General features: G+C 44.9%; 1 protein-coding gene and 1 long non-coding RNA gene across 8 annotated transcripts in view; one reads left to right on the top strand and one right to left on the bottom strand.

The window, feature by feature from the left end:
- LOC119013036 overlaps positions 1-13,855 on the bottom strand; it is a 122,887-nt gene that overhangs the window by 91,954 nt on the left and 17,078 nt on the right. The gene's annotated exons all lie outside the window — the stretch shown is intronic.
- tmem121ab (transmembrane protein 121Ab) overlaps positions 1-13,855 on the top strand; it is a 51,508-nt gene that overhangs the window by 31,879 nt on the left and 5,774 nt on the right. The window contains exon 2 of one of the 6 annotated variants that reach the window (XM_037087358.1): positions 2,141-2,244. The exons of 1 other annotated variant lie outside the window; for it this stretch is intronic. The gene's annotated coding sequence lies outside the window, so the exon portion shown is untranslated. Of the gene's footprint in view, positions 1-2,140; positions 2,245-5,573; positions 5,597-9,089; positions 9,569-10,990; positions 11,064-13,392; positions 13,583-13,855 lie in introns of those variants that run through there. 4 more of the 6 variants (XM_037087362.1, XM_037087359.1, XM_037087363.1 and 1 more) reach the window with 4 other exon arrangements.

Here is a 13,855-nt window from a genome sequence, read left to right as displayed (position 1 = left end):
TGGTGGAATGTTTGACTGCAAAATAAAGGTGCCTCTGTACTTCCTTTCCGATCTCCTTAAGCACTGGATGAACAGGACTGTACTCTACGAAGGGAGAGGAGATAACGTCGCCCCCTGAATTCCTTGTGGCCCTTTGGGTGTTGCTGCTGTTATATAACGGAGTTGTAACTTGTTTTAAATATGTGAGTTTAGACCACCATCATCCCACCCCCGCCTGCTTTCTTTAGATGCGTCAGTCTATCCGCTTGGCGCTCTTTTCAAAGCACTGTGTCATTACCAAATCCAGTGGGCTTGCTAACAATACAAAAAAACTGGAGATGCAGCCAAGTGGAATAATCTAATATTTAGAGACAAGAGACATGTCTGTAAAATGCCCACTTCAAGGCTTGGAAAAGTTCTTTTGAGCACAAGTATGTCAAACAAAAAATGTCCAATATCCACATTGGCTGGTGGATTTCTTGCGCTATATTTCTAACTAAAGGAGATCATCTTATTATTAGATTTGGATTAAGTATTTTGAAGGTACACACTTGGGACAAGAACATTCATTCATAAAAAGATCACTTATTCTGTTACCAATGGCGTGTCAGATGGTTTATGTCCATGACCGAGCACTCTCCACTGACTTTGCCAATAGTATCGATCATCAGGCATCTACAGCAATAAGTAACAATGTGTTGGACACAAAACAATGAAGACCCCTAACTTTAGTAAGTAACTCAGTTTAGAGAATGCCGAAATCAGAGAGATTCCACACCACGTTTTCATCGCCACCTCGCACCCAAGAAGACTGTCTCATTACTGAGCGATCGTGCTGTTAGCCAGTCATTGATAGTCAGTGATGCCCAGCTGAATTAAGGCGGGTCACACACACTGTACCCACAAAAAGGCCTCGAGCAAATAGAGTTTATAAGGTAGGATGCAGGGGAACTTAACGGGGAAGAGGAAGGTTAGATGGCGAATGAGACATTAGAAAGGGGTCAGACAAAGAGATGAAGAAGTACGCAAGGAAACAAAAACCAGCGAGGGAGGTATCGAGGCAGGCAGGAGTTATATCAGCAATGTTTCTGGAGTGCAACAATTGCATAAGCTGATACACCTGGCTACCTGATAATTGTGTGAGGTGATGAACCCCCCCCCAGTCATTGCTGGTGATTAATTGTGTCGCATTCATTCAGATATTTGATTAGAATTTCTTGGTTCTGGGGATTGATTGCTATGCGTCACCCTGGAAAAAAAGTATTCATCAAGGGCTTGATATTAATGAATTAGTCTTCGAATGCATTTCTGTACTTTATATTTGATCCGGGCCCAAAAACTTGGATGAAATTACAAAATGTTCTAAACGCTTCCTGCTCCCATGGGCCCTACTGTCGGTGCAGCCGATTACTGAAGCACCACAGTTGTCTTTTCCTAAGTTTCTTTTGAATTCTTCACATCTTACCTTGATGTCCTCCAAGACAGTTTCCGTCAAGGTCAAGGAAAATCATTTAGAAATAATCCATGGAACGTAACTTTGACTATGTCACTGCGGGGCTAGTATCGCAGATTACCGGTCTGCTAAATTCTGGAGTCACTTTGTGGCTTTTTGGTTCTACAAGTCAGCCCCCTCCATTGATGCATTCAAAACCCACTTCCTCAATCTACAAATTATCACTACGAAGACATTTTCTTATTTTAACCCTGTTTGTGTTGTGTTTTTATTCTGTTCCTGTTTTTTATTCAGATTCCTGTGTTTTTATATGGAAGTTCCTGTGTGTTTTATGTAATCTTTGGCTCTGCACTCGTTGTCTTTCTAAATGTGCTCTCAGAATAAATTGTCGTCAGCTGGCCGATGAAAAGAGGTAGATTTCTGCTCGCTGTAGCTGTTTCTGTTATTGTCAGTGCATAATATTTTCAATTATATACTGCGATAAGTGGAATCACTCCCTCATTCACTCATGATGTATTGTAGTTGACCCCCATGAGAAGCGGATTCAGACTTCGGCTGCTTCGTGATCCTAATCACTTCCCGAATTACAGTATTTGTTGCTCCTACAAAACACGACAAATCACACTTTTGGATTGTTAGAAAAGTCTGCGCCCTGAGGACTTGCTTTTCTGTACTGTTTTATGATGCATAAATGTTACATTTTCACAGAATCTGGCCAATCAGATGAAGCAACAGACGTTCATTGTTCACAGTCCTGAGGAACGGTCTGATCAGGCGCCATGAGTGAAAACACCTGTGCGGATGTGGAGCAGGTGTGTGGAGGCTTTCAGCTCTGCTCACACGGGACTCGTCAGGTCTCCGACAGCAACACGTTACAGTAGTGTGACTTGTTCAGTGTTGAGTTGTGTGGATGATTTTCAATGTGCGTCACATCGCAGCTACTAACCCCACTAATACTGTTCTCCTTCACTGGGACTGTTATCGCCCGGGGACCTCTTGTGATATAGACATTTCCGCCCACCTTTCCCTTGCATTTGGCACATTCGGATGTAATTGATATAATTCGCTGTTTCTGTTACAAGCATCAAAACACATTTGCAGCTCATTAAGATCAACCTTGAACATGCTCCGTGGCTGTACTTGAATACGACAACCTCACGTCGCCCTCAACCTTCTCTGTCGGCACTTTTGAACGTCAATAAAACCAGTCTCACACAAAAAGGAATAAAGATGTTTGAAAAGGATTACGGGGGTCCCACTGGCTCAGTCGGTAGAGCAGGCGTCAGAGGTTGTGTCCAATTCAAGTCCAGTGTGAGAAGGGCTTCTGACGCATTAGTAGACTCAGTTTGTTTGCTGTCTTTCAGAGAGTATCATGGGAGTTTGCTGTGTTCAGTTCGGACTCAGCGTGCGGAGGCGTGTTAATTCGGCGTGGGAGCAGCAGAGCCAAACGAGGAAAGAACACGCCTGCTGATTAATCCGAAACTGTATCACTGAGGCGCTGTGGCATCTTGAGCGCCCCGGTACCAACCACTACATTCACGAATCACCTGTTCAGATGCAGGGGGTGTGTGAACCCTGCGCCTTCGCAAAGCATCGACTTGCGAATACACAGTGTGTGAGAGCCGAGCAGCGACAGCCAACTCGCAGCCAAATTATCCTATCAGTGTCATTACTCATCAACTGCACGCGGCTCAGCAGATCGACAAAGGCGAACCAAAAGCCACCAGAGTCTGGTCGCAAAGACAGCGAAAAACTTTTAGCGGGCAGCACTCGCGATGAGGCCTGAAGGACACGGCCGGTTGGACACGAGCCGCATCCCGCTGACACCGGCAAGCAGAAACGAAATCATCAAGGTCGAACATATATTTTTGTTAAAAAATACATCAAGTTCCACTGAGAATACATGAATCTGATTTGCATGATGCCTCTCAGAGATGCTCAGCGCTTCTGAGCTTCAGAGTCAAACTCAACCGCACATCAGCGGAGGCAGCCGCCATGAAATTCGACACCCGTCAAGCGAGTCGCGCAGCGAGACGCCGCCTGATCCCGACCGAAACGTCGTCTTCTGTTTCATTATCATACAAAGCAGGCGCCGCCTTCTGCGAGAGCTTTTCGCGATGATTTGTCAAACACAGATGTCACAGAAAAGGCACAGGAACAGAAGGGGCCTCACTCGCTGCCAAACATTCCCACTTAAGGTAAATGTGCTCGCTTATAAAAAGCTACAGCCCTTAAAATTGGGGAGCATCTCGCACGCCGTCAATAAATTTTATTCACTCGCTTCGTGGAAAATAAGTTTTCAAGGCTGGATGTGAGATGAAATGACTTGTCGAAGAGGACATTTTTAAATTTTTTTTTTTTGCGCTTCATCTTTTCTGCCTGTTTTTCACCCCCTCATCATAAATCCCTGCCTGGTAATATTTAAATCTGTTTCCACTGCAAAGCTATCCGTTTTAACTCCCAGCTCATTAGCAGCACTTCAAATCCTCCCTGTATCGCATCTCGTCTGCCTTTTATTCAATCACGTGGAACAGCAACCCCTTGCTCTCCCGCGTCAATCTGTCCCCCCCTCCCCTCCCCTCCTCCATGCGTCTCATCTCCTTCCCATCTCTCTCCAGTACTTTTACTTTTTCCGCCAGAGGGCGACGCTTGAAGGTGACCGGCCTTGCCCCTTTTTTTTTTTTTTTTTTTGCCCAGCCAGTGCACATCTGTTTTTGTGCAGACTACGGTCTGAGCAGCAGGGCGAGTGGGTGTTTAATTAAGATGGAAAACAAGGAGGGATTTCTCTGCATTTCACAGCCATGATCTGCTGCATTAAGGCAACACAACGAAAATGATAAATACTGAATGGGACCTGTGAGGGTTTGATTTCTCCTCCGGAAGTCGTTTTGCCCCCGAGTGCAACGGAGAGCAAACAGAATAAGGAAGCGTGACTGGAATGGGTATACGGATGCCACCTCCCTCGGGGTGGCCAGATTAGAAATGGCGACAGTTAACACAGGAGGAGGAAATGCAAGGCATGGCAAAAGAGCAAGCTTAGGAGAGGAAGAAGAAGAAGGAGGAGGGGGAGGAGGGGGATGGGTTATTGACACAAAGATTAAATGGATCTCCCTGTAAAACCGCTGGATAAAAATCACTTCTGTCCCCGGGTGATCGCACACCCAAATTATCATTAGAGAAATGAATATGAGAGCCGGTGTCACGCAGGCAAATCAATATGCTTGTTAAACTCTTGCATCAGTGCATGGTGGAATTAAAAGCCGTTATAGCGTGTTGCCATGCTACAGCTTCAATGCCATGCAGGAGAGTGTTGTCTGCGTGTGTGTGTGTGCACGTAAAGATGAGGGGTAATGGTAATCACTGCGGCACTTTGTGCTCTTTTGTGGCCCTCAATTTAAAAAATTAAAGGGGGGCGTCCAACAATCACTTGAGGGGACAATCCAATTATCAGTGTGAGGGGTAGTTACTGTTTGGGTTTGAAGGTGTGTGTGTATTCCAACAGAAGGGATTAAAAGTAAACTTAATTATTCGGGAATTTCCTAATTGTTATTGGAGTCACCACAAACTAGCAGCTGGGATTTATATGCAGTGCTGCTTCGCTGACTGCAATCTGTTTAGTTTTTTGATATCAGAGAGAGAAAATTAGTTTTGTTTTCGCAGAGGATTCTGTCATTGATCAGAGCTGACAGCAGCATTAGGGGCTAAATCGTATTTTTGGTCAACTAAAATGTCCGAGATCATAGGCGTAATCCTGAACTCATTCATAAATGGGGTGCAGCTTTTCATCTGTTGGTGTCACGGTAGCAAAATGGCGAGGACCCAGATGCAGACACAACGCGACCTGTAGTGAGCAGATGAGTGATGAACGAATGAAATCCACAAAAACTAAATCAAAAACCCTAACCCCAAGTAACAAAACAAGGTAAAAAAAACTGAGGACAAACCAAAGAAAGGAGGACCAAATCCGGAACAGGGGGCACACAGGAGGACTGGGGAACAGGTGAACTAACAAAGCATGAGGGAACAACTCAGGCTTAAGCACAAACTGAACTAACGAGGGGACGAGGTGCAGGCAGAGAGACACCGGGAGCAGGGCAGTGCTCACAAAGCTGATCTGAGACAGGTGTCATGAGGGGAAGGAGCACAGGAACACTGGGAACACAGGTGAGCAGAACGTAGAGAGTGAAACCAACAAACTACAAAATAAAACAGGAAATCAACAAACCAAAAAAAACAAACAAACCATGGAGCAGTGGTAGCAGCGGGATTGCACAGACTGTGTTTCCAATTTCTCACCAGGTTTATTATATTTTGTCTTTTTAAACAATAGCAAAAGTTTTGTGGGTTTTTTGGTCAATCAATAACAGCATCATCAGCTCATGGAGACTGCAACGATTGGCCGGCCTGGGGACCTCAGTCGGCTGCTGATCTGTGTCAGACATATCCGATTCTGCGCCGGTCACATTTGCACACATGCCACCCTCCACCCGAGGGGACCGCCAGCCGAAGCTGAAAAGAAACAAACTAAATATTTTATGTTATTTACCCAAATCGTGTGCACTCGTTCCATTTTCAAGTCAGCGTGAGCGTCTCGACAGTCTCTCCGCTCTCCTCTCTGCTGCCTACGTGTTTCTCCGCGACAGACACACAGGGACGTTACTCAAACTGCGATCTGTCGCACCCGTTTCCCTTTTGGGAATTCAAATCGCTGTAGCCGAGGGTTATGAATTGCGCGTTCCGCTTTGAGGGTAGAGATCCGCTGTCTGAGCCAGAGCAGCAAACTTTTTGTGTCCCGCTCGCGAGTTAATTGCAGCACTTTATGGGACGAACTCCTTCCTTTTATTACCTTTCACAGTGAGAGTTATGAATATACCAGTACAGTGCTTAGGAGTAAGAGCTAAAATACATATAACAAGCCAGCCATGTGCTTTAGTTACTTAATAGTCAGTGTTTTATTATGAACATACAATTTCAGCAACAAAAATGTTTGTGTATGAAAAATAAGACAACTGGAATCTGCCAAAATCAGACTCAGCCAAGAAAATTGATTGATGTATGATGTATCTCTGACTCAACAGACTCATAGAGTACTGGCGTAACACACTGTTTTCTCTTTAAAGCTGCACTAATCAGTATTCTTATATGAACATACAAAGATCAATAACTCCACAGCTCTACACCTCTTGCTTCAGCACCTTCTAGCTCGATGTTTGGGTTTTATGGCTCTTCAACTTCCCTGTTGTTGTTTTCACTCTCGCCACTTACCTCCACCTTGTTCCCAGCCCCAGCAGACAGCTGCTTTTTAACCAACAAAAACAGCTCCGATAAACCCACTCGGCACCGCTCGTCCAATATCAAACAGAAGGCAGACTGCGTTAGCGACACGCTGGTGAACAAAGTGGAGCAGCGAGCGGCTAAAACATCGAATGTTTCCAGCAGGAGTCGGTGGAAACCAGGAAATAGGTCAGAGGAGGGTAAATATTGGCTTCATCGGGCAGAAAACAAAATTTGAACTTTATGCTGATTTTGCTCCGCGTCTGCTAGACATGGAAAGTGTCCCACAAATTGACACTATTTTGTCAGTAGGATTTGATTAATGCCTTCAAATGATTACTTATATGTTATTCACATTGTCTCTGTGGCTTTAAGCTTCAAACTGGTTGGACCTTCAGAATAAAGCATACAGCTGATAAGTTCACTTATAATTACATAAGACTTGTAGCTAACATTGTGAAAACATCACGTTTTAGTTCGGTTTAGGAAGAGATTGAACCAACTTACATACTTAAAACTACTTAAAAACAAATCACTCTTGACAATCAGTCACCTTTGGGATACACAGCCTGGTCTACAGGGGAAAACTCCAGCATACGAACAATCCTATCGTCCCAGCCACACTTATATATTTGGACTTGTGTCACTCTTTATACTACTGCACTCCTGGGGCGCTTCAATACGTGACACTGGTACAAACAACGGCTGCACCCGATTGGACAAACGCCTGAGAAAATAAGCCAGGCAGGTGCTGAATCTGTCTTCATTCTCACTCGACAACGGTTCGTTTATTATAGTTTTTCGGGAGGTTCCAGAGGTGGCACGGCGCACCAGATGCTCCTGATTTGCATGAAGTCGCCTTGTCTATCGAAATGAAATCCGCGGCCAGAACCCATCGCACAGCTTCATACGTACAGACTGTCCTGTGTACACGGACCATGAGAGAGAAAACAAGGCAGTATGTTGGCAGACACAGGGCAGGAAAGAGTAGCCTCTCTTACATAGAGAGATGAAGTGAAACCAGAGCTTTCAGATTTTGTTCCAAGAGGATGGAAAACCCAATTCCAAATCACGCTGACATTTCTAAAAATGCAAATGAGCCAAAAATCCACTCCTGGAGCAAAACTTTGCTCCAGAGGATGTCATGCATTTCACACCACAAAACAAAACAAAAAAAAAAACAATGTGAATTTAATATTGTTTTTCACAGCCTGTAATGAGCAACATTTCCCAAAAGCCCAATCCAGTCGTGGGTTAAAAGTCACCGGACTGATGAGTGGAGGATGAACAGACTGGAATAGCTAACATCTTTTAACAAACAAACTAAGAGAGCAGTTCGCGGTGGGTCAGAGCTCACTCAGAGTGTAATGGGTTGTTAGAATGTTGACAAGATGCTGGCAAACACACCACCGCTCAACTCTGATAGAATTATCAAGAGCTCCAAAATGTAATCGCAAGTGCTGGGGTAGAAAAACCCATTGATCGTGGAATATTGATGGTGAACCCCAGGATTCACTTTTTTTTTCTTTTTTTTTCCCGGAGAGGCAGATGAAAGAAACCCCCCCTGTAATGAGAGATTGCACTCAGTTGCAGGAGCCGGTGGAACGGCAGCCTCCTCGGTTGTCAGAAAGCTCGCCGTATCGACGCGGTGCTTTTGATATCCGCCTCGTCTTCCAAACTGCGTGGAAAATTGCACGGTTATTAGACAAAAGGTTAACATAGTTTGGTTTTTTTTCCCCACAGCTGGAGCGGGCCTTTTTTTTTTTTTTGGACACCGTTCAGGAGCGTCTTTCCTGTTATGTGCATACGTGTCTTCACCCCCCCCACCATCTTGCCCCATGTCGGTGACTAACTGCCGGGTGGGATGTCAGAGGGCTGCTCTTCACTTTGAGGATGACTCACAGTGGCATGGAGCCTTTGATCCCTCTCCCCGGCTTTGTGAATAAAGAATACACTTTGATTGACGCCGCGCACATTATGGCCGTTTGAGAGTTGGCAGGGGAGAAAAAGACGCGTCTGTCATGCTGAAAAAGCCCCAAAACACCCCCACCCCCACCACCGTCTCTACTGCCGAGGGCCAAGTTGCAGGAAAGCGCTTTTTGAGCTGCTTTCAACATCTAACCCTATACAATGCCTATTATGGGAGCTCAACCCTGCGTAGCATCTATCTATCCTTTTGTGTCGCGTGGCAGCGTCGCTCCATTCCAGCGAGCGTTTGATCAACACCCACGGCCATTTAAAAAAAGAAAAAATAAAAAGGCAGAGACAAGCCGGAATGCAGATTGGGTTAGTTACAGTTATGTGCTGAAATGAACCCGTCGGTGCTTATCACGCGCACAATGTGACGCGGCAAAGTGGAGTGTGGATCAGCCCTTAATCAACCATAATGGGTGATAAAAACGAGCTTAGCCGCCGCCACAAAACACGGCTCCCCTGTCTCCGTCTCAGATCCTCCTCAGCATTCTAACCCGGTGCAACCCTCGTAAGCAATTACAAGCGTATTATGCCGGGGATAACAAGAAAAACAAGAGGACGGGAATCTAAGAGCAGCAAGTAACGTGCGCGCGCCGTGCGTATTGTGTTTCCCGCTAAATGAGGTGTGTGCCTTGAATTGAGCCTAATAGGTGGAAAGGAAGAAAAATAATGACAACAAAAATCCAAAAAAAAACCAAACAAACAAAACATCGTGTTTGGAATTTCAACACAGTGATCCATTAGATACAGCAGATATACACAGTGAATAATTCAGGGCGGAGGAGGCTGAGGGGGCTTTACTACGTTAAGGAAATGTGCTTCGGAGATGTCACACGCATTCATCAGCGCGACTCTGGGAATCAAGCTGACGTCTCTCAACACTGCCAGGTTGGTTATTGTAGACACATGTATTCAGGGAATTTGGAGACATAATACCACGTTATAATCAGTAAAGGACGTTTGTGTTCGCATTATCGGGATGAAGACGTGACCCGCAGACTGCCGTCTTGTCGGCAAGCCCTTCAGGCGTGCTTCTGCACTGCACGTGCGTTTGGGCATTTGCTTTGCAGAGCTGTGTGCCGGGTGAAACCCAAAGCAATCTGCCACCTCTCCCAAAACTAGCCGAGCGCTGACAGTAACACAAAGGACGGCGCAGAACACCTGCTGAGATGATGGGGATGGCTGACAGCCAAGCCGACATATGGGTCTCGTTCTGGCCCTTAATGAAGACAACCTGACATAAATATCGGACAAAACGGACCGCTCCGGAGACCCGTGCCGCCCTGCCGCAGCGGCGCTGGCACTGACGTAAACATTTGATCATCCTCGGGGTGTCGAGGCTGCCAAGGGGGAGGGCAGAGGCGTGGGGAGAAAAGCAGAGATTGGGGCTGTAACGCAACACATTCGCTGCATATCAATGCGGCTCCCCGAAAGGATAAACACCTCAGTCTTCTTTGAAGCCTACAGGTAACAGAGCGCACTATCCACAGTTGCAGGATGAAATGATTCTGCTGCTGTAAACAAGTGCTCGCTCACACTTGTCACAAGGTGTGTGTGTGTGTGAAGTGTCAGAACATCTCAGCGTTGAAAAGAAAAAAAGCTGCTTTAAGCCGGGAAGGCTCTCGGTATCCTTGAGCTCCGAGACTGTGTCAGAGGAGACAGACATTAAACGCAGGAACAGGGGTAATTAAGTTTAAGTCAGCGCTTTAAAGGCGACTGTTCCTGTGCATATTCAAAAGCGGCACCTGGAAGCAGCGCTGCTTCCACGTTAGCAGAGAGCCGAGTATTGCTCCTCCAGCTGTTACTGCCTGCCTTCTTCTTTGGCCCTAATAGACCTTCTCTCTGTTTTTATAACAACTGGAGGGGAAAAAAAAAAAAAAAACAACCAGTGATGCCTGTGGCAGCCCCAATCCTCGTCCTTGTGCTCCACGTGGAAGCCTGCAGCCAGTCGGGGAGGGCGAGCAGTTAATATAAGCGCTGACAAGGAGGCTCTGGCTGTTTGGAGAGATAATGGCCTGGACCACAGGCACAATAATAGCCTCCCCTCTGCAAAGGAATGCTGCACTGCCAGTTCACAGCGTTGCCTATTTATAGTTCCCCATAATTAATACGCGGTAATTGAAGCATATAAGCAAAGCTGGGTACAGTACACGGAGGCCTCGTACTCTCTCAGGGAAAAAGAGAAAAAAAAGAAGATGTGAGATGATAGTCGTTACAGTTGTCAAATCTCATATCAATGGACATTTCTTTCCCTTCTTTTCTCTGTTTCTGCGGGGACACCGAGGGCTAATCTCCAGCCCGTGAGTTATACATTATGAATGCCGAGCAGAAATTTTGCAAACGAGAGCGGCGCACTTCTGTCATCGTCTCACTACACACAAAGGTACTTTTCGACCGAATACGACGGAGAGATTAATAATCATCTATTACTGTCAAAGTTCATCAGCTTCCTGTTTGGTAAGGGAGCCAGTTCAGCTTGCAGTAACATTTCAGTAGGGCTGAGCGATGTCTATAAATGTATCTTCAACGCGATAAGAGAGTATAGATGGTCCCAGACCTGGATGTTGTTTAGATGGATTTAGATTATTTGTGTTTTTAAAGCTGTCATTTTTTTTTGGGAAGTTATGAGACAGAGATGAGCACTTCTCCAAAATCTTATTGAGTTAATATTTTGCTAAAGTGCCAAAAGTAATCCCTACAGTATTGTCACAACAACAACATGGCGGTATCTGGTCAAAACTACTGTGATATTTGTATACGTATAGTCTTAAAATAGTTTTCGAAGGCCACATCGCCCCATAGCACAGAGTCCTCGAGCTCTCACTGGTATAAGTTGTGAAATGATAGTCGTCACAGTTGTCAAATCTCATATCAACGGACGTTTCTTTCCTGTTTCTGCGGAGACACCCAGGATCTACTCCCCAGCCTCGAGTTATACATAATGAATGCCGAACAGAATATGCAAAAACCCCAGCTTCTGTCATCGTTTCACACGGACAAAAGGGCCTTTTTTCTACAGAACGTGACAGAGGGATTAATAATCATCTATTACTGTCAGAGTTCATCAGCTTCCTGTTCCGTCGGGGGCGCCCTCGTTTAGCGCCCCGCAATCACGCTAGTGACATCTCCAGCTCCCGTGTTTCTTCACAGCCGACGTCGCAACTCCTCAGAGGGTTCAAACCGCAATCTCGTGTCATCAGTCCGGCTGTAATCTGTTCATTTGGAGGGAAAAGATTTCTGCCTCTTCTTTTTTTCTTAATCAAAGGAATTTTTCAAATGACGATGTGATGAACTGTGTATGTGGAGGCAGCCTTCCTTATAGCATGTTAATGATCCACATCATTCTGCTAATCAGTCAATTAATCACCATCTTATGAATTTAATCTCTTACTTAGGCCCTGTTCTACATAATGGGTTTTAAACATGCAAATTCACACGCGGGTTACAAATGAGCCTCATTCCGGCGCCGCGCTCATGTTGAAGCGGGCCTCTGTTGACAGCCTTTGATCCGAGATGTCGTGTTTCCTCCGCAACGCGACAAGGAGCATGTAACAATGACGGCGTACAATGCCTCCATTGATATGTTCGCGCGGGAGTTATTTAAGCCGGATTTGTTTTTCTCTCCATTATTATTCTCTTTCCTTTTTCGTGCGTACATACGGTTCACGTTCTTCAAGGGTGGCGTTCCTTGATGAAAAATAACCTCTCAACAATCTTTGGATCTCGTTCAGAAAAACTCAAAAGCCCATTTTGCTTTGGTGATTTCACACCGCGCGGCAGAAAACAAACTCATGTTTATTTATCACATACTTAAATCTCTCGTATATCCCGAGCTCAGTTAGTCAGAACGGGGAGCGAAGTAGAAGTCTTTGATTTAGAGAAGTGAATATATTGGTGGATCAATTTGTAATACGTGACCGGGATTGGCTTTTTCAAATGGATTCAATCAATAGCCATTAAAGATTGGCAGTTTTTAGGGGATTAAATTAATCAGCGGCGAGAACACGGGGCCTTCAGTTTCAGTTTGTGATATTAGGGATCTTGACATTTCTTATTTTGTTGAGGTGTTTTCTGAGGCAAACTCTACAAAGGGGTTTTAGGTTGTTAGCTGTGACTTTAATGATTGAAAGTGGTTAAAGCGCTTCAAAAACAGCTTGTGGGGTTGCCAGGTTGTGAAATTTCTCTTTTCACCGGTTGGATAGTGTTGTGGGTTTTTTTTTCCCAACTTGGACAGATATTTTGGGAAGTACTTGCTCTCTTGCCAATGTTGTTGTCTTCTGTTAGGGTCAGGCTAGCCGTTTCCCCCTTGTTTCCAGTCCTTATGCTAAGCTAAACTAACTGGCTGAACGCAACTTTTAAAAAAAAAATAATTTTAAAAATTAGCCTGTTTTTTCAAATATTTATCGATAATTGTCTAAACGTATTTTATTAACAACTTCAGACTTGTTATGAGGCTTGAAAGCCACGAGGATCAATGGATAACCAACACTCAGAACTGTTTTACTGCCGAATAGAAAACCTGGCAACGCGAGATTTGGTCTTATCAATGTTTTATAATGACTTAAAATCTCCATCTGTTATTTATTATCCGTCGAGGGTCGTAGAGGGCTGGAGCCAATCTGAGCTGACATCTGATAGATGACTCATCCATAAAGCACTGATTAATCATTTATTGTCAGTTGATATAAAGCCATAAGGAGAGGCACTTCACCAACTTCACACATTAAACTAAATTATTGTCATGGGGAGTACAATTCAGCTGGTGGAAACAGTTAGATGAAATCACTCCTACACTCTGGAGGGAACTTTCCAAAGTCTGAATGAGTAACTCCGATGGTTCATCATTTTACGCCTTTATGAGATAAAGTAGGGCGATGACAAGAAATGGAAGAGTAGGAAAAGGTAAGGACTCGCATTAAAAACCCTGACGGGATCTGAACAGGGAACGTTATGGCTCATAGTCGTCCTCTTGAAGGATAGGTTTGCCCAAAAATGAAAATTCAGTCACTATGGAAAGTCAGGTGAGGTTTCGTCGTCCACAAAACACTTCTGGAGCTTTGTGGCAAAATAGTGTTGAGCCTTTGTCCTACACAACTGAGGCAGATGAGACCTTTTTTTGAAAAACATGAAGAAACAGCTGACAGAGAAATACAAATAAAATGGCTCCACACAGGT

Source organism: Acanthopagrus latus, chromosome 22 (genome assembly GCF_904848185.1).
Source record: "Acanthopagrus latus isolate v.2019 chromosome 22, fAcaLat1.1, whole genome shotgun sequence".
Classification (NCBI taxonomy): domain Eukaryota; kingdom Metazoa; phylum Chordata; class Actinopteri; order Spariformes; family Sparidae; genus Acanthopagrus; species Acanthopagrus latus.
Note: the sequence above shows the minus strand (reverse complement) of the source record. Positions and strands in the feature narration are given on the sequence as shown.